Source organism: Balaenoptera musculus, chromosome 6 (assembly GCF_009873245.2).
Source record: "Balaenoptera musculus isolate JJ_BM4_2016_0621 chromosome 6, mBalMus1.pri.v3, whole genome shotgun sequence".
Lineage (NCBI taxonomy): Eukaryota > Metazoa > Chordata > Mammalia > Artiodactyla > Balaenopteridae > Balaenoptera > Balaenoptera musculus.
In genome coordinates, this window is record NC_045790.1 from 104,509,434 (window position 1) to 104,534,783 (window position 25,350).

The 25,350-nt window shown below is 38.0% G+C and overlaps 1 protein-coding gene across 7 annotated transcripts in view; it reads right to left on the bottom strand.

The window, feature by feature from the left end:
• The window catches only part of LOC118896555 (spermatid perinuclear RNA binding protein), a 192,869-nt gene that overhangs the window by 104,214 nt on the left and 63,305 nt on the right, over positions 1 to 25,350 (bottom strand). The window contains exon 1 of one of the 7 annotated variants that reach the window (XM_036854473.1): positions 6,565 to 6,737. The exons of the other annotated variants lie outside the window; for them this stretch is intronic. The gene's annotated coding sequence lies outside the window, so the exon portion shown is untranslated. Of the gene's footprint in view, positions 1 to 6,564; positions 6,738 to 25,350 lie in introns of those variants that run through there. 7 annotated transcript variants of the gene reach the window in all.

A 25,350-nucleotide genomic window follows, 5' to 3' on the forward strand; every position in this document is an offset into this window, starting at 1 on the left:
AGTATTATATGCAATACATATAACAGAAACTCAATAAATACCACTGAATAGATGAACATGTACTTTTATTTAGTGAGAGACAGTAAAACAAAGTGGGAAAAGTACAGGTGTTTATGTCCAACAGACCTGGATTTTAATCCACCGTTTGCTAGCTGTTTGATACTAGCAAGTTGTCCTGAGTTTCTAGTCTCATCTGTACAAACAAAAATAAAACCTTCATCTCACAGGGTTGTTATAAAACTTAAATGAGAGGAAAAAAAAAAGACAGATCACCTTCAAAGGAGAGACAGACTAACAGCTCTCAATATTTATAATGGAAACCAGAAAACCAGGGAATGGTATCTTCAATATGCTTAAAGAAAATAACTTCCAATACAGAATTCTATACCCAAGGAATGTATCCTTCAGGAATGAATGCAAATACAGGCACTTTCAGAAAAACAAACACTGACAGAGTTTGCTACCAGCAGACCTATATACTAAAAGAAACTCTGAAGACTGTTCTTTAAAGCAGAAAGAAAATTATCAGAGACACAAGATCAGAGATCCAGACAGGAAAAGAGCAAAGAAAGTGATAAATATATATGGGTAAACCCAAATGAGTATTAACAGTTACTGACTTGTGGGGCTTTAATATACAGAATAAAGTATACAGCTATAATAGCATAAAAGTTGAGATGAGGGTAAAGAAAGTTAAAGTGTTCTAAGATGCATACATTGCCAGTATAAAGGGTAATGGTATCAACTAACGATAGACTCTAATAAGTCAAAGACGTATGACTGAATTTTCTAAGAAAACCAACAAAAGAACTGGAAAAGACTGTATAACTTCCAAAGTAACTGAGAGGAAAAAATGATTTATAAAAATATTCCAGTCTTGGGCTCCCCTGGTGGTGCAGTGGTTGAGAATCCGCCTGCCAATGCAGGGGTTCCGGGTTCGAGCCCTGGTCAGGGAAGATCCCACATGCCGCGGAGCAAGTAAGCCCATGCGCCACAACTACTGAGCCTGCGCTCTAGAGCCCGCGAGCCACAACTACTGAGCCCGCATGCCACAACTACTGAAGCCTGCGCGCCTAGAGCCTGTGCTCCGGAACAAAGAATAGCCCCCGCTCGCTGCAACTAGAGAAAAACCTGCACACAGTAACAAAGACCCAATGCAGCCAAAAATAAATAAATAAATAAATAAATTTATTTAAAAAAATTCCAGTCTCATCTTCGTTTTTGTTTTTCATGTCAGTATTTTTTTAGGAGTCCAGGCCAAGTGTCTTATCAAATATCCCACATTACAACTTCTCTGATTATTTCCTCATTCCTGGCAATAATACAACCAGAGGTGATGTTATGTAGTTCTACTGTACCAAGTGAGGGAGTACCTGATAGTGATCCTAAGTTTAATTACTTGGTTAAGGTGGTGAATGCCAGCCATATTGTAAGGTTATTTTTCCCTTCTGTAAAGAGTTTCCCTTCTTAGCCCATGTAGTTATTTTCCCTTCCTATCCAAAGAAGACTTTCCTCCCCCACTTCCCCTTCCCCTCCCTTCTGTGGTATAAGCCTTCAGAGGGAAGAAGCTTCAAGCCACTTTATAAATGTTTTATTTTTGATTTCTGACACACACAAAAAAACAAAGGTGCTAGTGTAGAACAACAACAACAAGGCAGAAGAGAAGGTGGGCAAGCCACTCTGGAGATAACTACAGTCAGTCAAAATTCCAAATGGATTTACACTGGCAGAAGCTGAATTTCCTCTCTGTCATAAGTTATACTCTACAACATACATTTTAAAAGTTCTGAAAGGACCTACTGTATAGCACAGGGAACTATACTCAATATATTATAATAACCTATACTGGAAAAGAATCTAAAAAAGAACAGACAGATAGTTATGTGTAACTGAATCACTTTGCTGTATACCCGAAACTAACACAACATTGTAAATCAACTATATTTCAATTAAAAAAAAATTTTTTTAAGATAAGAAAAAAAGAACTCAATCTGAAAGTAAAAGAATTTTTTTAATTAAAAAAAAATAAAAGTTCTGAATCTTGGACTGCCACATAATATGCAGAGAATAAGAAAAAAAATTACTCATATTTTTATATTAGTTATAATCTTTATAAGAAAGATGTGAGCTCCATTTATGAAGAAACTAAGATCTAAGAGATAAAGCTAAACAAACACCAACCCATGCCTTGTCTAATCTGTGTCCAATCACAGGTCCAAATCTTTTTTTGTAACTGTTTCCTAAAAGCTGGGCACATCTTTAAAGAAAAACACAATTCTTCATTCACAGAACAAAACATCTTTAATTCTCTCCCAGTTCAGGAACCAAAAAGGGCTATTTATTACCTACAGAATCCAATCAGATTCCACCTGACTTAATTCCACCCTATCCCACCACTGTTTCCAATATACCATCCATTTCTAATTCCAGTCAGATCACTGAAGTCTCTCTCCCACCAAAAATGCCAGGATTATTCCAGCCTACAGACATATTCTTTTTTCAATTTTTTCATGAAACTTTCACTGAGCATTTACTATGTATATCTTATATTCTGTACTTAATACTAAGAAGACAGAGATAAATGAAACATGGAATCTCACATCAAAGAGTTAGTAACATAATAGAAGCATAAAATTAGGTAGAATCAAACAAATATTACACTGGGGTAAAAAGTCTTACTGAAGGGACACGTCAAAAAGATAGATGTGACCAACTGAAACTCACATGTACTGCTAACAGGAGTGCGGAGTGGGAAAACTACTTTAGAAAACTTTTTGGCATTCTCTCCTAAAGCTGAACATACACAGAACCCATGACCCAGTAACTCCACTCCATGTTACACACCCCCAGAAATGTGCACATATGTAAACCAAAAGACATGTGCAAGAATGTTCATATTCATAGCAGCACTTACATGTATTAGTCAAAAACTGGAAGTAACCCATATGTCCATCAACAGACTGTTATCAAACAACGGGACAATGTGAAATCAACTCCTGCCATGCACGAGAACATGGATGTAGCTCACAAATACTGAAAGAAATCACACACACAAAACAGAACATACAGCTTTGATTATATAAAGTTTGAAAACAGGCAAACTAGTCAAAGTTAGGATAGTGGTTACCTGACAGGGCAGGGGGTTGGGAGGGAGTGGGCAGTTTCCAGGAAGGGCAACATGAGAGATTTCTGGGGTGCTGGTAATGTTCTATTTCTTCTTCTGGATGTTAAAAGGATGAATTCATTTCATGATAATTAATCAAGCTGTATATGCTTACAATTTATGTACTTTGTTTTATTAAAGCTCAACTAAAAATTTACCTAAAAAAGACAGATGGGAAAGAAGCAGACAGGAAAGCAGACTAACATTTACAACCTACTAAGTAGGAAGCATCTAGTACTAGACACTGTACAGACATTATTTTATCCAATCACAACCACCTCTGGAGTTAGGTATTTGGGGCATATGTGTGTCATTACTTTTAGCAGCCCCACATCTGAACCCCCTTTCCATGTTTAGGGAGTCTCCCACCTCATGAGACAGAGCCCACCTCCAGAAGGTGATGCAAACATAATGACTCAAAGAAGCTGGGTCCTCAGAGAATCCATTCTGGCAAGTGCTAGCAGCAGAGCAGCTTCATCTGGTTTCTAGAGACCACAGTTCTACTTACAGCGTCCAGCATTCCCCAACAGTACTGGCAGTTGAAACTCCAGTATCTGTGCCTAGGATAACATTGTGGGATACAGAACTTCTGAGCCTGTCTCTCCAGCCCTCCAAGGGAATCTATGAGCCACCTAAAAATATTCTATTCAGAAGTTTCCTAGCCAGAGTCAATTTCTGTTGTTTCCAACTACAAGTCCTAACTAATAGTCTCATTTGATAAAAGTGAAAAAAGATTCACCACTTTGAAAAACAGTTTGGTAGTTTTCATAAAGTTAAAGTCACTTACCATACAGCCCAGCAATCCCACTCCCAGGTATTTACTCATGAGAAATGAAGATGTATGTCCGCAACTCCCCCCCACCGCAAAAAATATATGTATACTATATATATACAGGTTCAGCACAGACATAAATATAGAGATGATAGATAGATAGATAGATAGATAGATGATATATGAAAATGTTTAGAGCAACTTTACTAATAATGACTAAAAACTAGAAACTGAAAAGTCCATCAACTGGTGAATGAATAAACAAATTGGAGTATAACCATACACTGGAATACTACTCAGCAGTAAAAAGATATCAATGCCTATCACTTATATGTGGAATCTAAAATGTGACACAAATGAACTATTCTACGAAACAGAAACAAACTCACAGACATAGAGTACAGACCTGTGGTTGCCAAAGTGGCTGGCCGGGGGCGGATAAATTGGGAGTTTGGGATTAGCAGATGGGCAAACTAGTATATATAGGATGGATAAACAACAAGGTCCTAACTGTATAGCACAGGGAACTATATTCAATATCCTGTAATAAACCATAATGGAAAAGAATATGAAAAAGAATATACATGTATAACTGAATCACTTTGCTATACGGCAGAAATTAACACAACACTGTAAATCATTGTAAATAAAATTTTTAAAAAATCAACTCCTGAAACATGCCATAACATGTATGAACCTCAAAAGCATTAGGCTAAATGAAAGAGGCTTGACTCAAAAGAAGTCATACTTGGGGGCTTCCCTGGTGGCGCAGTGGTTGAGAATCTGCCTGCTAATGCAGGGGACACGGGTTCGAGCCCTGGTCTGGGAAGATCCCACATGCCGCGGAGCAGCTGGGCCCGTGAGCCACAATTACTGAGCCTGCGCGTCTGGAGCCTGTGCCCCGCAACGGGAGGGGCCGCGATAGTGAAAGGCCCGCGCACCGCGATGAAGAGCGGTCCCCGCACCGCGACGAAGAGTGGCCCCCACTTGCCGCAACTAGAGAAAGCCCTCGCACGAACCGAAGACCCAGCACAGCCAAAAATAAATAAATAAAATTAAATAGCCTACTTTATAAAAAAAAAAAAAAAAAAAAAACAAAAAACTACCAGTTGGCATAGCAAAAATTCTTCCCTCCAGTTTCTCCCCCATCTTTAAAAAAAAAAAAAAAAAAAAAAAAGAAGTCATACTTGGGACTTCCCTGGTGGTCCAGTGGTTAAGACTGCACACTTCCACTGCAGGGGAAAAAGGTTCGATCCCTGATCGGGGAACTAGGATCCCACATGCCACGTGGCACACCCGAAAAAAAAAACAGAAGTCATACTTAGATGACTCCGTGTATATGACATTCTGGAAAAAACATAACTATAGGGACAGAAATTACATCAGGTTGTCAGGGGCATGAGATAAAGGAAGGGAACCGACTACAAAGGAACCCAAGGAACTTCTTGCAGTGATGGAAGTATTTCATATCTTGATTGTGGTGGTGGTTACATGACTGAAAAAATCTGTCAAAATTCATAGAATTGTATACCCAAAAAGGGTGAATTTTACTCTCTGTAAAGTATACCTCAATAAAAATGACTTTAAAAAAGACTCAAGAGTGGCCACAAATCCTGCTCAAGGTCATATACAGTAAGAAGCAGATTCAAACTCAGGTGCTAATTCACATCCCCATGCCTTGAAAGATAAGGAGATTTTGCTAAAGACACAAAGAAGGGAGTGGGAAAAATTATATTCCAAGCTGTTCTTTTCTCCCCAAAACTTTGCTTATCAAAAATTTTCAAGGCCTGCCTCTGATACCACCTCCCTCATAAAGCTATCCATTATTTGCTCATTCCACAAATATTTCTTGAATGGCTAGTATGTGCCATCCCCTGTTCTAAACACTTAAGACACATCAGTGAACAAAACAAAAATCCCTGCCCACACAGAGCTTCATCCTAGCAGAGGGGTTGGGAGGGAGAGCAATATATCATAACCATGATAAATAAGTCAATAAGGCAGTCAATATTACCGTCAAGTGCTATGCAAAAAAAAAAAAAAAAAAAAGGCAGAGTAAGAGGAACCCAAAGTATAGGAAAAGCAAGTTACGGAATTAAAAATTAGAGTAAGCTTAATTGACAAGATAAGTTCTGAGCAGATCTGAAAGAAGTGAAGAATATTTCAAGTGGAAGGAACAAATGCAAAGGCCCTAAATCTAAAACATGCCTGGCCTGCTTGAAAAGTAGCAAGAAGGTGAACAGAGTGAACGAGGGAGAATAGTAGATAGGGCTGGACAAATGATGGGGTCAGATGAAACAGGGCCTTGTTTGGCTATTACTGAGTGAAGTGCGCAGCCAAAGTAGTGTTTGGACAGAAAATGATTATGTTCTGACATACTCCTGAAGGATTCTTCCAGCTACTGTGTTGAGCTAGCCTGTTGGAGGCAAAGATACATATAGCAGAGGGTCTGATGAGGAATCTTTTTACAAAATTCCAGATGAGAGATGATGATGGGACCAAGAAGATGGCAACAGTGGAGGTGGGGAGAAGTGTTCCAACTCTGCGTATACTTTGAAGGTAAGGCCAAAAGGACTTCCTAGCATGTGACTGAATGTGGCATGTGAGAAAGGAGGAGCAAAGTTAATACCATGGTGTTTGGCCTGAACAACTGAAGGACGAAATTGTCTTCATCAAAGACAGGGAGACCTGTAGGTGGAGCATATTAGACACAGCAGGAAAGGGGTTTGGCTTTAGACATGTTCCATTTAAGATGTTTATTAGACATCCTGGTGAGGCTGAGGAGGCAGCTGGATATTTGGCTCTGAAATACAAAAAAAGAGATTTCAGAGTTATCAACTTGGGAGCAAGTGTAGGACAGTATTAAAAGATGTATAAGTATAGACAGGATCCCCAATGGAAACTCCATTTTAAAAAGCAGGGAGAAAGGAGGAAACAACAAAAGAAACTGAGAAGGACTGCCCAATAAAATGGGGGGTAAGAGGGAGGGAAAAGAATGTGTGTGGTATTCTGGAAACCAAAAGTTTAAAAAATGTACCAAGGAGGAATGAGTAATCAACTGTGTCAAATGCTGTTTATAGGTCAAACACAATGATGACTGAGAACATACTCTGAATTTTGGTACTCTGATGTTCCCGATGACCTTGCCAAAGGCAGTTTCAGTCAAGAAGTAGGAGAAAGGCCTGATTGAATCAAGTTGGCTTAAGTGAGAATGAAATGGAGAAACTGGAACCCTCATACATTGCTGGTGGGAATGTAAAATGCAGTCCTTTTGGAAAACAGTGTGATAGTTCCTCAAAACGTTAAACATAAGGTTACCATATAATCTAGCAATTAGGTATGCACCCAAGAGAACTGAAAACACATTCACACAAAAACCTGAATATGAATGTTCATATCAGTGTATTTCATAGGAGCCAAAAAGTGGAAACAACCCAATGTCCAAAAACTCATAGATAAACAAGACATGGTATTCATCCACACAATGGAATGTTACTAGGCCATAAAAAGGAATGTAGTACTGATAGATGTTACAACATGGTGAACCTTGAAAACATGCTAAGTAAAAGAAGCCAGACACAAAAGGTCACATATTGTATGATTCTCTTTATGTGAAATTTCCAGGATAGGCAGATCCATAGAGACATAGGCAGATTCCAAGAGAATAGGCAGAGCCACAGACTGGGGAACAGAAGGAATAGTGAGTGACTGTTAAGCGGTATAGGGTTTCTTATAGGATGATGAAAATGTTCTGTAATTAGACAGTGGTGACAGAGGCACAACTTTGTGAATATACTAAAACCCACTGAACTGTACATGTAAAGTGGTGAATTTTATGGTATGTGAATTAAATCTCAACAAAAAAAATAGGAGAGAATGGGAGGAAAGAAATTAGAAACAGTTGAATAGAGACAACTTTCTAGAAGTTCTGCTACAAAGGAGGGCAAATATGTGGGACAGTACCTGGCAATGAAAGTGGGGTCAAGAAAAAGTATTTTTTAAACTGGGAAAAATAACATGTTTATATGCTGATGAATGACCTAATAGAAAGCAAAATAGTGATGCAGGAAATTGGAGGGGGGGCGGTGATTCTTGGAGCAATATCCTTGAGTAGTTGAGAGTGGATGGTATTTGGTACACAAGTAAAGGAATTACCTTTGATAGATGCACAGATAGTTTATCTATGTTAACAGGAGTGAGGGCAAAATGCATATGCACAGAGTGCTTGAGTTTTCTCAATGAAGTAGGAAGTTTCTTAGGAAGTAAGGTCATCAGATGAATGGGAGAGAATGTGTTATGGGTGTAAAGAGAAAGGTGATAGTGTAAAAGAGCTGTCTAGAAGAGTGACAGAGTGAATGGACTACGTACATATGACTGCCTGGCAGCATTAAGGACCCCTTGAGGTTCAAGGGCATGAATTTTAAGATCAGTCAACACAGTTATGGGAGTGTATGTGTGCACGCATGCATATGCACAGATGCTTTTTCCAGCTATGTTCAAATGCACAAGTACAGGTACAGAGTAGGAGAGTCAGACTTCACCAGGGTTATAAATTTTGCCAAATTTATGATAATATGTAAAGCAAGAAGGGCATGGGAATTGAGGGTATATGCAGAACAGTTTGTATGATGACTGGCTATGGAATTTACACTGGGTGAGGAAGGGAGTGAGAACATCAAGAAGATAAAACACAATGAAAAAAGTGGTAAGATCATGGACCTGAGGTCCATGGTCTGAATGAGGTCCACAGAAAACAAAATCACTAGAGGAGGAGAGTTCAAGGGACTAGAGGCCAGTGAGTTAGAAGAATCGTCTATGTGTTAAGTCATACCTAAATGCTCAAACCCAAGAAATCATTCCAGTTTCTGAATAGCAAATGGATTCTTGTAACTATCAAATAATTTTGCACTCTGCAGCCCTTTATATGCCATCCAAAACTCAAACACTGGCATGCCTGGTGCAAGTCCCATGCATTTTTATCTATTTATCTACTTATTTAGTAACTTACATAAATTTCCGAACATACCTGTGGCATATCCCATGTGCTAATAAATACTTATTGATGGATACAGGACCCTGATGAGTTACAAAGCTATGCAGTGAGGGAATGAAAAGACAAACCAGTGAACAACTGTCCTTTCCATATCACATATATCAGAGACAGTTTCTCAGCATTTATAGCTGTCTGCCTTTCAGACTACATCACACACACAACTCATTTAACAATCACTGTCCTTCATATTTACTATTCAAAGACACTGCAGCTGATGAGGCGATTTTCTGTGTTTGGCTGCAAAGACTACACATTATTAATAATTAAAATTAGAGAAGACATAGCCACTTCATCAAAGGAAATCTGTTTTAAAACTGTTTTAACTAAAACAGCTTGCATCCTCCACATATTTTTCTTCAAGAACACATGTGCATCATTATTTTAACAAAAAGCATACCTTTTTTAACTTCAGGTAATAATGGCAGGAAAGCACAAGGCTTAAGAATTATGTCCCCCAAAATATAAATCTATATTGAAGTCTAAAGCAATTACAAAATCCTCTCTGCTCAACTCTACCTCCCCATCACAAAACATAGGAAATAAGTAATTTCCCTGCAACCCAGTGGCTCTCATCTCTGTGCATTAGAATAAGCAGCACAGGGAGCTTTGTAAGCTAGATGTTGTGCCCTCATACCACCATAAATCACCAAGGACTGATTTAATTGGGCTGGGGTGGGATCTAGGTTGTCAGTATTTTTTTTTTAACTCTCCAGGAGATCCTAACTCACAGCCAGGCAGGCGAACTACAAACCTAATCTAATCGTTTCACTGGCAGCCCATACTTCTCTCCCATACTTCAAATTTCATATCCAACTGCCATCTACACATCTCCATCTGGAAGGTCGCATGGACACCCCAAATGCAAATGTCCACTCCTAAAGTCAGCATCTTTTTCCCAAAGCATATTTTCTGTTTCTTTTTATTCTGTAACATTTTAGATTATGAAATATAACTTATGTACGGAAAAATGCATAAAACATATATGCACAATTTAACAGTCCTAAAAAATTACGCCTGTAATTATCAGCCAGATCAAGAAATGCACAACCAACAGCACCTCAGTATCCTATATTTCTTATCTTGGCTGGTATCCCAATTCGTCCAGTCACCATCAGAAGACCAGGGGGCATCATCTTAAGATTTCTCCTTCTCCCCCTACATTCAATAAATCCCAAGTACTGAAGATTTTACTGCCTAAATATCTCCCCTCTTCTTTTTCACTGCCATTTTCTTAGTGCAGGCTCTCATGAGGATGAACTTGCCTCCAGTTTAGCCAATGAAATGATCGCTTAAGAAAATAAATCTGATCGTCATCTACTCCTCCTGGTTTCCCATATCTTAGCAAGGTACGATTCTCCTTTGAACTGGCCCTGATCTATCTAAATACCTAAATATCTATCTATCTATCTCCCTACCTACCTCTCTCTCTCCCCTGCCGCTAACAAACCTGCCCCACTTCAAAAAGTATACTACAAATGTACTGATGTGCTTACAATTACCTAAACACACTATGCCATTTCCTATCTTTCTACTGCTGTTCTTCTGTAGCACATATCCTTCTTTCCCACTGCTGTACTTGAATTTATCTTTCAAAACCCAACTCAGCCACCAATTTCTTCAGGAAGCTGTCTCTGACCACCACTCCATCCCTAAATAGTGATTCATTCCCCCTCTATGCTATTTCTGTATGCTGTGCTTGTCTGTAGAATTATTTATCACACTTGTAGTTAGAAACATTTTTCAATGTCAGCCTCCTTACAATAGCCCCACGCTCGCTCCGGGAACAGTCTCTTCTATCCCCATTACTTAGCTCCTTACACAAAGGTAGGCTTCCAACAGGAGATATGTACTTCAAAACTCTGCCCTCAAGCATAGGTGAACCAGATTTGGCCAATCAGATTCCCCCTCCCAGGAATTTGGAATTGAAATTAAAGTAGAAAATTGGTGTCTGTGTGGCTGAGAACTGTTAGTTTTAAAACAAAGGCTATGGAAGAAGCCATATTCTACCATATGTACTAAAAAGAGAAGAGAGCAGATCTCCAAAGAGAAAGGAACAGATGGGCAGAGCAAAGCAGAGGTAAGAAGTGACAGTCCTATCGGCCTTCCAGTTCTTGGTTCCAGTTATTCCTAGAAGCCCCTCTGATTCCTGCCCTTGAGTTTTGAAAGCAAGACCTATATATTGAGATCCTACAGATTTCTATTACTTGCAACTAAAAGGTCCAAGAAATACTGAATTTACTTTCTTACACATATCTCTCCTATTAGCACCATGAAGGCAGAGGCTGTTTCTTCTATCTATCTGCCAGCCTAGCACAGGTCCTGGAAATGTCAGGTGCTCAATTAATAAATGCCATCCATGGCAGAGTTGTGCATTTTTACATATGTAAATTTTAATTTTTAAAAAAGTGTAACAAGTTTGAAGTCCAGCTAGTTACATGTATGTCGAAGTGCTTAGGAATAAACTGTAAGAATGTCTGCAATTTATTTTGAAATACATCAAAAATAAGATGGATTGATAGACAGATAACATGATAAAGCCAATAAAAGAAAATGTTAATTGCTGAGGTTGAGCTAACTGTAGAATATATAGGTGTTCACCGTACAATTCCTTCAACTTTTTTGCATGTTTAAACTTTAATAACAAAATGCTTAGAGAAAAACATTTTTCAGCAATACATCTGCAATGACTTATACAGACAAAGTCTATACATATACTCACATTAACTGATTGTATTGCTCTCTGCCTTAAAATGAAATTTCAAAGGACTTTAATAGATACAATAGGTACCTAGGTGTTTTCCTTTCACTGATTAAGAGGTTTTAAAAGTGTTTTGTCCTTCCAGTTCACATGCTTGTTTTATGACAGTGAGGCACAATTAAAATGTAAAACTAAATACTTCTAATTTCATGCCTCCTTTAAAACTAGTTTTAGAAAATACAATAAAGCTAGATGGGAAAATTCAAATCATGTTTTCTACTATCAAGACCATTCATCAAGACAAAAAAAAAAGAGCTAGCAGCTTTATACCGTAAACCTTCTCTTGACAAGACAGAAAAACACACTAGGAGAATAAGGAGATAGGAATCATAAAATCACAAACTGCTGAAAATGGTCAAAAAGACCAATACAAGATCCTTATTTCTCAAAGAGAAAACTAAGACCCAAAGAGGTGAAGTATCTTGCCCGAAGTCACCAAACAACTTTTTAGCAAGGCTCAGACTCAAACCCTGGACTCATGACTAACAGCCCAGTGCTCTTTCCAGCCTCCTTTGTAGTCTTAGATCTTTTTTTTCGAAGAGTAATATTACATGAAGTGCCTCATCTCAGCTTAAATATTTTGTATTTGTCCAACTGGCTTAATTTTTTTGTACTACACATTCAAATTATAAATACAAGTGAATACAAGAATCATATTATGACCAGGATTCAAATGACATACTGTGTCATTCACTGTAACTGAACTTCATTAAAATGGCCTGAAAGTGCTGTCCCACCATTTTAGGCAAATAAAGCGGCACTGACAGAATTTTAGCAGTACATTTGCCTGCATTCCTTGTCTGTGGTAGAAGGTCAAAGTTTAACATGTACTTTCCCCAAAAGTGGATAACTCAAAGCTACAGAAGTTGGAGGATAAGCCTTAATTCATCCTATTTTTTAGTCTATCTTTTTATTCAAAGTGTATACACTAAAATAATGGGTTACAGATCTGGATAACCATTTATTCTTGCAAAAGCATTCAAGGAATGCTAGTCTGTATTGTATAAAGACTGCAGTTAGGCTTCAGTGAATTAGGATGCAATTACTATATTTCTATTCATATTTTGTCAGACAACTGAAAATCTAAGCAAAGACCGGATCCCTAAGGTACAACTTCAGCAAAATACACTTTATCCCGTAGAGCTACAGATACCAGTCAGATGCAAACAGAATGGTGTTTCTTTGTCTGATCTCTGTCCCTTTCATAGCAAAACTAAAGCTGTAAGGAATGCTGAAAGGGTAGTTTGCTATATGTAAAATAAATTTAAATCATGTTACTTCTTTTTATTAAAATTCAGCTGTACTAAAGTCACCTCCTCTGAAATAATTCCAAGGGTTCCAAGAAAAATAACCAAAAATAAGTCAACCAGAATAAGCTTGCTGTCTCTGTTATATTAAAATGGGGATGTGTAGAAGTCTCCAGCTTACTCTCTGATTAATAATCCATCTGTACAAATACTTAACATTCTATCATAGTCCACAGCTTCCAACCCCTACATCAGATTCCCACAAGCGCTGCTGCTGAAATCACCTCACCAAGAACATCTCAACACTGATGAAAAACTCAAAATACTACAGAATGGCATCTTACCTGTAGTGTGTCAGCAAGGAAAAAGGCTCTCACTGCTACAAAGCAGAAAATATTCCCAATTTCTTGAGTAGCATGTACTAAAATGTTTTTTACCACATAGTAAGTACAGCAGAATTATCTGTGAAATTACACAGATAAGCACTGTGTTTCAAAAGGAATATATTTTTCCTACTGAGAGAAAATGTAACTGCCGCAATTATTTTATTTGTTTTTTATTTTCTTTTTTATTTCCTTTGCTCATTTTACACATCATTTTATCTACCAGAAGCAAGGCTATAAAATGTAACTTCTAAAGAGAGTAAAACCTCTGCTGCCTGGTATTTCATTAACTGGCATACCTAAAGTATGATGTCATTTATGAATGTAATGATGACAATGAAACAATGCAAGTTCTTGATGTACTTTCTGAATCTTCAAAATAAGACCAAATTGTACCAGTAATTTGTCAGTATATTATACTGGACATCAGTAATATTATATTGGACACACTGTTAAGGAAAGATGTAAGAACAGTGATAGCAGTAAGCATAAAAAATGTTGGATAGCATTTTCTGCCCCCAAAATGGTGTGTTATACAAACTGCACTGACTTTGAAGCCATGAGATCTGGATTTAAGTCCCAGTTCTACAACTTCCTAGCTGGTTTCCTTCAATGTTAATCACCCGAGTCTCAGTTCTCTCATTTGCAATGGGAATACCACTATTTGCTTTATCTCCTTACCTCACGGAGCTGGTCCAAGAAGCAGGAGTTGTATGTGTGCAAGCATACTTTGTAAACGTTAGCACCAGGCTGCTCTGGCATTCCTACTGAAATCTACAGCATTACAACTGTGGAGGAGACTGCTAACTATCCACCAAAATCCACTGTTTCTTCCAAAGTAAGAGAGTTGTAGCTGGGAAAAGGTTCCCCACCTTCACATTCTGTAGCTGAAAATGAACTCCTCCCAAGAACATTTCAACACTGACGAAATACTCAAAATACTACAGAATGGCATCCTACCTCCTAGTCAGCAAGGAGAAAGGATGTGACATTTCCCAATCCCTCTGCAGCTAGATAAGGCAATGAGATTAAGCCCTCAGCAATCAAAGTGGGCAGAAATTATATTTGCAACGTCCACCTCACTTACTTAGAGAATGCTTCCAACAAAAACAGCCTTGGAAGCCAGGCACTAAAGACGGTAGAATCCCCATCAGCCCTAATGTCTGAGGTCCTTAAACTCCTATATAAAGGAGAGCCACACGCTGAGGCGGACACCTGCTCTGGGCTATTATGCACTGTATTTTGGCATTTTAGCCAACGTATTTCAGGGCTCTAATTCAGCAGCTGGGGTTACTTAACTAATACAATGGCCAACCCCTCACACACGGTGATGGGTGCAACTAAAAAATCCCTAACAAGAACTTAACAAGCTTCCAATACCTTCCCACAAAGTAACACATAAAAGATAAAATTCCCAATATGACAGTTTCCCAGATGGACATTATCTGAGAAGACTGTAAAGTACGGTGGATAAGAGAATTGGCCCTGAAATCGGACTGCCTGGGTTCAAATCCCTGCTCCACCACTTGCTAAGTGTATAACGTTGGGACAGGAAATTAACCTCTCTGTCTCACATGTAGAGTGGGAATAAAAACGGTACTCACCTCAATACGTGTGGTCATGTTTAAGTGAAAAAAAAATTCCATGTTTTAAAGCTGCTTAGCAGAGTGCATGGCACAAGAACACTCAGTAAATGTCAGCTTTTATTATTAAAACTATAAAAATCATCATGATTCTGTACAATTTCACTGAGCTGATCACGTATCAGTAAGGAAGGTTACTGGAATGCTATCAAAGATTCTCTATAGTCTAGTTAGTGGTGCAAAGTATTCTAGTAGATATGCAATTAAACCTAGATTCTCTGAAAGGCAAATTAAGAGCTCCTTGCTGACTAGGAGGTAGGATGCCATTCACTTCACTTCCAGAAATCAAGAAAGACAGCTGCATTCAAGAAGCATGACCTGGGGTCTGGCAATTTGCAAACCATTACAGTGACCGAGAGAGAACAGTGCATTGTATTAAGACAACCCAATTTCAGGACAGGCTGTACAGGGACTCTAATGGCACTGTCTTCCAAAACAGAGTCATACTAGCAGCCCACATATGCACATGGATTTATAAACAGTTGAGAAACAAATAATCCAAAGATGTGAAGGGAGATTACCAAGGAAACTTCAGAAATCTGCCCTGCCTTTGTAACAGTAAATCTTACAGCAAAAAATAGAGTTTTGTTTTTTATACACATACAAGCAAAAACTGGTAACAGACATTAAACCTAGGTATATCATAAAAGCAATTCCATATTTTTAAAAAGGACACTCTACACTATAATGCCATCTGGAGAGCAGGCACAAATTCAATAAACTGTAGAAGGAAAAAGGTAAGTTCAATTAAAACATTACACAACTTTCAGAATGAGAATCTTTTAAGTGTTACTAATGATTTCCTCAGCAGTGGCAGTAACATTTATGCTTTGCTACCCCTAAATATAAATACATGAAATAAAATAAATAAAATAAAATAAAATAAAATAAAAGCCCTCTTAGTATATAGAATGCCTACCCTACCCTCTCTGCCTATCCAAATCTTAATTTTTTTCCTCGGCCACATTTAGTGTCACTGCCACAATGAGGCCTAGGGAAGATGCTTATCCTTACCTCTTTATCTGTACCTGTACCACAAATTTAGACTCCAGGGCATTTAATGCCTTGCATTCATATGAGTATGACTTAATACCAAGAGCAAAACTCCTGAATGGCAGGGATTGTCATCTTGTTTTGCCATGCTATTCTTACAACCTGAGCTGAGTAACAGTAATGATTATCACCTATAATTTACTGAAGGCCTCACACTGAGCCAGGCACTCGAAATAATTTTTAAATTTATTTTTTTTATTTATTTATTTTTGGCTGCGTTGGGTCTTTGTTGCTGTGCACAGGCTTTCTCCAGGTGCAGCGAGCGGAGGCTACTCCTTGTTGCGGTGTCCGGGCTTCTCATTGCGGTGGCTTCTCTTGTTGCAGAGCGTGGGCTATAGGCACTGGGCTTCAGTAGTTGTGGCGCGTAGGCTCAGTAGTTTTGGCTCTCAGGCTCTAGAGCGCAGGCTCAGTAGTTACGGCTCACGGGCTTAGCTGCTCTGTGGCATGTGGGATCTTCCCGGACCAAGGCTCAAACCCATGTCCCCTGCACTGGCAGGCGGATTCCTAACCACTGCACCACCAGGGAAGCCCCCTAAATAATTTTTAATTGAAAGTTATAAAATATTTGATAAATACAAATTACTAAATGACACATTTGAATTTATGAAGCATGTTAATAAAAAAAGCATCTGTGAACCAGCCATCCAACAACAGAACTAATGCATTACTATTACAGTGGAAGTAACCTATACAGTCTTCATCTTCACAGCAGCCCTGAGGAGGCAGTTATGCCCCCAACGGGGACACAGGCTCAGAGGGACTAAACCAAGTCTCAAAGCTATTAAGTGATAGAGCCAACATTCAAACCAAGTCTTCTGTCTAAAAAGCCAATTTTCTTTCCACCATATCTATTCTATTACCTGGATTTGCTCTTCTCCCCTCCCTACTTAAGTCCTACTTACTCTTTAAGCCCCAACTCCTCTAAGAAATCCTCTCCAACTACGATAGCTTACACTTAATTACCTTTTTTTACTTCTCTTTTCATCAGAGTTCAATGAAAGCAAGGTCTATATTTTACACTTCCTTTGTTGTCGCCCCTAATTTTAGCACAACACTAGACCCGGAGCAGTTACTTAATTGTTTTATATATGTATATATAAAATTGTCATATATATGTGTATATATATACACACTGTATACATACATGATGCTTTCTTGATGAAACTGTTATACGGTTACATATAAAAATTCTAAGCATTGCCTGCCCACCACACCAAAATCTAGGGATATTGCATTTTCTTTAATGTTATCAAGTCTATGAATTCAACGGAGCAAACTAAAGAGCCAGGCACCAATAACTAAACCTTCTTAGTCTTTGCTGGCTCTGCTTCCACCTCTTCCAGACCTCATAATGTTCCAGTGCTCCGAGGCTCTGTCCTGGCCCCCTTGTCTTTCATCATACTTTCTTCTCAGTGGCCTATCCCAGTTTCATGACTCTAAATAATGTCTATATACAGATCAGCACACTATACCTATAATCCTGGCCTCTACAAGAACTAGACTTCTCTAACCAATTGATGCCTGACAGCACTGAAAAACACTGTAATTTTTCCTCCAAAAACCTACTCCTCTCCTAAGTCTTAACCATCTCACTAAACAGTAATAACCATCCACGCAACCTCTAAAAGGGAAAAATTCAGTCCTGAAGTAGATTATCAATATATCTCATAACTCAACTTCTAAAATATATCCTGAATCCTTTTTCTAGCATCATCTTTCACCTAAATTGAAATAGCCTCCTTATCATCTTCCTGCTTTTATTCTGGCCTCAATGTACAATCCTTTCTCCAAACAACAACTGAGTCATTGTCTAAAACATCACACCTGTTCATTCCCCTATTCAAAATCTTCCAATGGCTTCTCATCATCCTTAGAATAAAAATCATACTTACTCCTCACCCAGGTTTATAAAGTCTCAGCTGATCTGGGCCCTGCCTACCTCACCAAACTCTCATCTGTATCTCGCTCTCTCGCTCTTCCTCTCTCTTCTTCTTGGTTATTACACTTCAATTACTCTGTCCTCCTTTTTGGTTCCTCCCACATACCAATTGTGTCCCTGCACTACACTAGCAGTCCCCTCTGACTGGAAGAGTCTTCCTTTTCTTTTTAAGGCTGACTGTTTCTTAACCTTCAGATCTAACCATAAACGGGATCTCTTCAGAGGCCTTCCCTGATCATCCAATCAACTAGCCACCCCATTACTCTCCTATCTTAATATCAACCTGTATTTTAATTCTCTGCATAGCACTTAACTGATGTACTTCTTGATTATTTGTTTTCTATTTCCACACAGGAACACAAGGTCAACAAAAGTAGGGACCTTGCCTGTCTTATTTACCACTGTATTGCAGAGCCTAAAACAGTGCTTGGCCCACAATACATATTCATAAAGGTGTTGAGTGAATGTATTTATGAGTAAATTAACAATTACTTCTATTTCCATCACTCTATTAATGGTGTTTTTTAGCACCAAAAGGGGGGGGGGGGCGCTTAAAAAGTTAACATTTTGCTAGTTATAAACAAATCTCTCCACCCAATTGAAGTAGTGTGAGTACTTTTTCTACAGAACTCCTTCTCTCTAATCTCATTCCAATCTATTTAAAATGAATAGTGGGACTACCCTGGTGGCACAGTGGTTAAGAATCCGCCTGCCAATGCAGGGAACACGGGTCTGAGCCCTGGTCCAGGAAGATCCCACATGCCGCGGAGCACCTAAACCCTCGTGCCACAACTACTGAGCCTGCGCTCTAGAATCCACGAGCCACAACTACTGAGCCCTTGCACCACAACTACTGAAGCCCGTGTGCCTAGAGCCCATGCTCTGCAACAAGAGAAGCCACCGCAATGAGAAGCCCGCACACCACAACAAAGAGTAGTCCCCACTCACCACAACTAGAGAAAGCCCACGTGCAATAACAAAGACCCAACTCAGCCAAAAATAAATAAATAAATAAATAAATTTATAAAAAAATAAATAAATAAAACGAATGGTAAAGATGCACCATAGTAAAGCTGTCAATTTTCCCCAAACTGATCTGTAGATTTAATGAAATTCCTATCAAGATTTTTCTTAGACACAGACAAACTTATTCTAAAATTTGTATGGAAAAGCACAAGATCTACAATTGCTAAAACAATTTTGAAAAAGAATAAAAGGTGAGGAGTCACTCCACCCAATTTAAAGATTTATTATATAGTTACAGTAATCAAGACTGCATGGGGAGGACTTCCCTGATGGTCCAGTGGTTAAGAATCCACCTTCCAATGCAAGGGACACAGTTTGATCCCTGGTCGGGGAACTAGGATCCCACATGCCGTGAGCAACTAAGCCCACACGCTGCAACTACTGAGCACGCGAGCCACAACTACAGAGCCCACGTGTCACAACTACTGAGCCACGCTCTGGAGCCCATGTCCCACAACTACAGAGCCCACACACCACAACTAGAGAGAAGCCCACGTGCCACAACAAAGAGCCCACGCCTTGCAACGAAAGATCCCACGTGCCACAACTGCACCAAAAGACCGGATGCAGCCAAATAAATAAATATTAAAAAAAAAAAAAGACTGTATGGTATTGGCAGAAGGACACACATAAATCAATGGAACAGAATAGAGACCCAGTATTAGAACCACACAAACATGTCCAACTGAGTTTTGAAAAAGGTGCAAAAGTAATTCAATGGAGGAAGGATAGCCTTTTCAACAAATGATGCTGGAGGGATTGGACATTCATAGGCAAAAAAAAAAAGAAAGAACTTTGATCTAAATCTCACATCTTATACAAAAAACTAATTCAAATGGATCACAGACTTAAATGTAAAACTACAGAACATCTTCAGGACATAGAGCTAGGCCTATAGTTCTCAGATTTGACACCAAAAGCAAGATCTGTAAAAGGAAATCTGAACCGGACCTCATCAAAATTAAAAACCTTTGTTCTATGAAAGACCCGGTTAAGAATATTAAAAAAAAAAAAAAAAGAAAGCTAAAGACTGGGAGAAAATATTTGCAAACCATATATCCAACAAAAGACTTCTATCTAAAATACAAAGAATGCTCAAAACTCAACAGTAAAAAAACAAAAACAAGCAATCCAATTAGAAAATGAGTAAAAGATATTTCACTAGAAAGGACATATAGATGGCAAATAAGCACATAAAAAGATGTTCAATAACATTAGTCATCAGAGAAATACAAATTAAAGCCACAATGAGATATCACTACATATTGATCTGAATGGCTAAAATAAAAAATAATTCATTGCAAAATAGTGGGAATGCAAAATAGTACAGCCACTTTGGAAAACCATTTGGTAGTTTCTTACAAAGCTAAGTACAGTCTCATACAATCCAGGAATCGCGCTGCTAGATATTTACCCAAATGAGTTGAAAATTTATGTCCACACAAATACCTGGACACAAATGTTTATAGCAGCTTTATTCATAATTTTCAAAAACTGGAAATAAGATGTCTCTCAATAGGTGAATAAATAAACAAACTGTGATATATCCACCCAGTGGAATATTATTCAGCAATTAAAAAGATGAGCTATCAAACCACCAAAAGACATGGAGGAACCTTAAATGCATATTGCTAAGTGAAAGAAGCCAATCTGAAAAGGCTATATAAACATATAATTCCAATTACAGTCATCCCTTGGTATCCACTATGGTTAAGCCCGTTGGGTTCCACATCTGTGGATTCAACCAACTGAAGACTGAAATTCCAAGGTTAATAACCCACAGATATATGATATTCTAGAAAAGGGAAAACTATAGAGACAGGAAAAAGATCAGTGGTTGCCAGGGGCTGGGGGTTGGGGAGGGATGAATAGGTAGAACACAGGAGATTTTTTTAGGACAGTGAAACTATTCTGTATGATATGGTGGATGTATATGTACTTGTGAAAACCCATAAAATGAACAACACAAATAGTGAACCCTAATGTAAACTATGGACTTTAGTTAATAATGTACCAATATTGGTCCATCAATTTAACTACTGCAAGATATTAATAAAAGGGGGAACCAGTAAGGAAGGAAGATACATATGGGAACTCTGTATTATCTGTTCAACTTTCTGTAAACCTACAGCTGCCCTAAATAATAAAGTCTGTTAATTTTCCTTAAAAAACAGGAATAACATCAAATGCTGGTAAAGGTGTAGAGAAACTGAGCCACTCATACATTTCCTGGTGGAAATGTAATGCTACAGCCTCTCTGAAAAAGTACGGCAGTGTCTTACAAAACTATTATATTTACCACACAACAAAGCAATTGCACTCTTGGGCGTTAATCCCAGATAAATGAAAATGTATACACAAAAACCTGTATACAAATGTTCACATCAGTTTTATTGGTAACAGCCAAAAACTGGAAACAATCTAAATGTCCCCCAATTAAACAAACTGAGACACACCTACCTACCATGGAATACCACTCAGCTATAAAAATGAACAAACTATTGATGCTACTGAAACAACCTGGATGGATCTCAATGGAATTATGCTAAGTAAAAAAAGCCAATCTGAAAAGATTACATAGTATATGATTCCACTTTTATAACATTCTTGAAATGACCAAATTATACTGATGGATTATTAATGAATTTTTTATTTCTTACGACAGCAAGTGAATCTACAATTATCTCAAAAAAAGAAGTTTTTTATGCTCCAAAGAAAAAGATATACTCTCCAAAATCAAGTATTTCCCCTTGGGTGGGCTGACAAATTTCCCAGAGCAGTGGGTCTCAGCCTCAGGTGCACATAAGAATCACCTCTAAAAGTTCCGATGCTTAGGCAGTATCCTAGACCAACTCAATTAGACTCCCTCAAGGTGAAACCCAGGCATCTACATTTTTTTTAAGCTCTCAGATAATTCCAATGTGCAGTTAAGATTGAGCACCAGTATCTGCCAGAGTAAGAGAGTCTTTTCAAAAGCAACCCTTGGGCTTCCCTCGTGGCGCAGTAGTTGAGAATCTGCCTGCTAATGCAGGGGACACGGGTTCGAGCCCTGGTCTAGGAAGATCCCACATGCCGTAGAACAGCTAGGCCCATGAGCCACAATTACTGAGCCTGCGCATCTGGAGCCTGTGCTCCGCAACAAGAGAGGCCGCGATAATGAGAGGCCCGCGCACCGCGATGAAGAGTGGCCCCCGCTTGCCGCAACTAGAGAAAGCCCTCGCACAGAAACGAAGACCCCAACACAGCCATAAATAAATAAATAAATAAAATTAAAAAAAAAAAAAGCAACCCTTATTAGCATGCCAAGATTATTAACAAGTGTTAAGGATCTGGCCATTAACAATTTGCTAAAATCTTAGCTACAAAAATCATTCCACTGATAAATGGAAACTTTAACCCAAATCTCACCCACCTTCCAAAAACAGAAGACTCAAAGAATTAGCCCAAGAAAGACAACAGTTCACTATGGTGTATTTTTAAATAACGTCCTTCCCTGGTAATGGAGTTTGAGTCAGAAGTTGAATTCTAGATTCATTTTCATCTGTGAAACTTCTACAGATGTAAAAATGGAACTATTAATCTGGCTTTCCAAAATCTTTCAAGCAAAAAAGGTTACCATATTCCATTTAAGATTTAACTTAAAATCAATAGGAAAGATTTGAAACAATCTCATGACTTTCACAAATTTAACTACCTACACACAAACCATGAGAACACGGCACAGAACACGAAGCATTTCAAATGAAGTGCTCTTTTCCACCTGCATGTGAAAAAGCAGCAGTGGCAGCATCACAAAAAAAAACGATTTAAAACTAAATGTCATGCAGGAACACTAAACACACCCAAACAAACCCACATACCACATAATTTAACACATCCGAGTAGCAGTGTCTAGGAAATGGAATAGCATGGATACTGCAAGAATTTGGCAGACTGATGTACAGAGATTCACATTTCCTTTGCCTTTAACTGCCTGTTACATTACCCAAATAGCTTTTGGTTTTAGGTTTGTTTGGAGGTTTGGCGGGGGGGGGGGGGCAGGGAATTCCACTGTATAAATTATTAATTTAAAACAGATTCTCAGCCCAGGTAAATTAAGTAAAAACACAAGAACCCTATACCATAACAGAATCCGACAGCTGTATGTTGCTTAAAACATTAAAGTGATAAGGTCATTTTTAAATATGTGTAATCTTTTTACAAGTTCAGAAGAACCACAAATTATGGAGCTACAAACCACCAGCTATTCAAAAGAAAATTGTAGCTTATAAAATATTGGCTGACTGCCAGTACAAATGAATTTTTTCCCTCAAACCAGTTTTGTAAGCCACAATACTCTTTCAAATGTGACTATAACCGTATTTTTCAATCAAAGAGTAATTATTAGACAGTAAAGGTAAGTTAATTCTTGGCCTAAAACAAGCTGTAAAAATCCACAAACTGTTCACCAACACAGCAAAACGTCACCCTGAAAAATTTCAATTCATTACTATTTTACCATAATTTCATCACGCAACTAAGTAAAAATAATTTTTTAAGTTTGGAATCCAAATACCAATCAATACCTTTAAAGGAGGAGAATAACCACCATCCAACTACCATCCTCCCCCTTAAAATAGTTGTCCATTGAAAAATAGCAAAATTCCCACTACAATCTAAAAATATTTCCTTAAAAGTTACTGTCCAAATAGAAATGTAAAATTCACTTTGGAGATAGACGAGGGTTCAAATCCCAGCTACACAACTTCTTAGCTAGTAAGTACCTTGCTCAATTAACCATTCCAGGCCTCACTTTTTTCATTTATAAAATGGAAACACCACTATTCACCTCACAGTGAAACTGTTATAAAGATCTAAAGAAGCAACACATGTAAAGTGCTTAGCACAGTGCCCGAAAAAGTGATGAGCACTCCATAAATGGAGGCCAACATAGTTGAATTACTATATTCAAACAAAGGATTAGTCAGAACACTCACACTATTGAGAAGTCTGACGTCTTATCTAAGGGGTACATTAGAGATAACTCTGAATTGAAAAGCTGTAATAACAGCAACAACAATAATAATAGCTGCCATATGAGTGCCTTCTCGTGCTAGGCATTTTATAAATTTTTTAAAAATCTTTGTTAACACCTAATAAGGGAAGAACCAAGCACAAGGTGTACACAAGGTACTTCAGGCAGCATTAAAATATTCCTGGAACGTCTTGAGTGGAGATATTTACTGTGTATACCCATACATACATACTTTTGCCCCAAAGAAAGGGATCTGAATATTTTTCATTCTATTCTGAGAATATATAATATATATATATACATTCTAATATGTGTCAATAACATATTACTCATATCTAGTGTTCTTGGCACATTTTACTTCATCTTGTTTTCTTATTTATCAAATAGTTATAACTTTTCAATAGATGTCTGATAGATAACTAGTCCTACCCACATCACAGTGAATTAGTTTTTTTTTTAAAAAGACAAATAAGAAGCTATAAAAATACTGTAAAACATACAATCGTAAAAAAATATGGTAACAATGTGAGAATAAAAATATAAACTGCAATTTAATTTTGCAAGCCTAATTATTCTATATGAATTCTCCAGTCTAGCCTGACATTATGACTATCTGAATAAGCACTACACTTTTCCCCCATAAAGACAATGGCCTCCTCTTTCCCTCACCTATTTTTAGATTTTTTTTTTTTTGATGTGGACCATTTTTTAAGTCTTTATTAAATTTGTAGCAATATTATAATATTGCTTCTGTTTTTTGTGTCTTGGTTTTTTGGCCATGAGGCATATGGGATCCCAGCTCCCCCACCAGGGATCGAACCTGCAACCCCCTGCACTGGAAGGCAAAGTCTTAACCACTGGACTGTCAGGGAAGTCCCTCCCTCACCTATTTAAAACTCATTCTACCCAACACTGTATGTCATCCTTGTTACAGAGAACACTGCATTAGTTATCCTGTCATGAAATTGTATGTCTAACCTCTCTAGTTAGACTATAAACTACTGAAGAGAAGGAATCCATTTTCATAATGCACACTTTAGTAGTACCTTAACACAAAGTCTTATCTATAAAAAGCACTTAAATATTCAATGACCAATTCGCTGCATTTCAAAATTAAGCCACTTCTTATTTCAAGGAAAAAGATAATTTCTGAGACTTATACAACAATCCATTCCATCTTAATTTCCAGATTACCCATTATTAAGCAGCAGTCTGCAAATCTAGTCACTATCTTTAATTTACCAATTTGTCTAACTTTACAGTTCTCTAACTGTGATCCAGAGACCCCTGGAGGTCTTA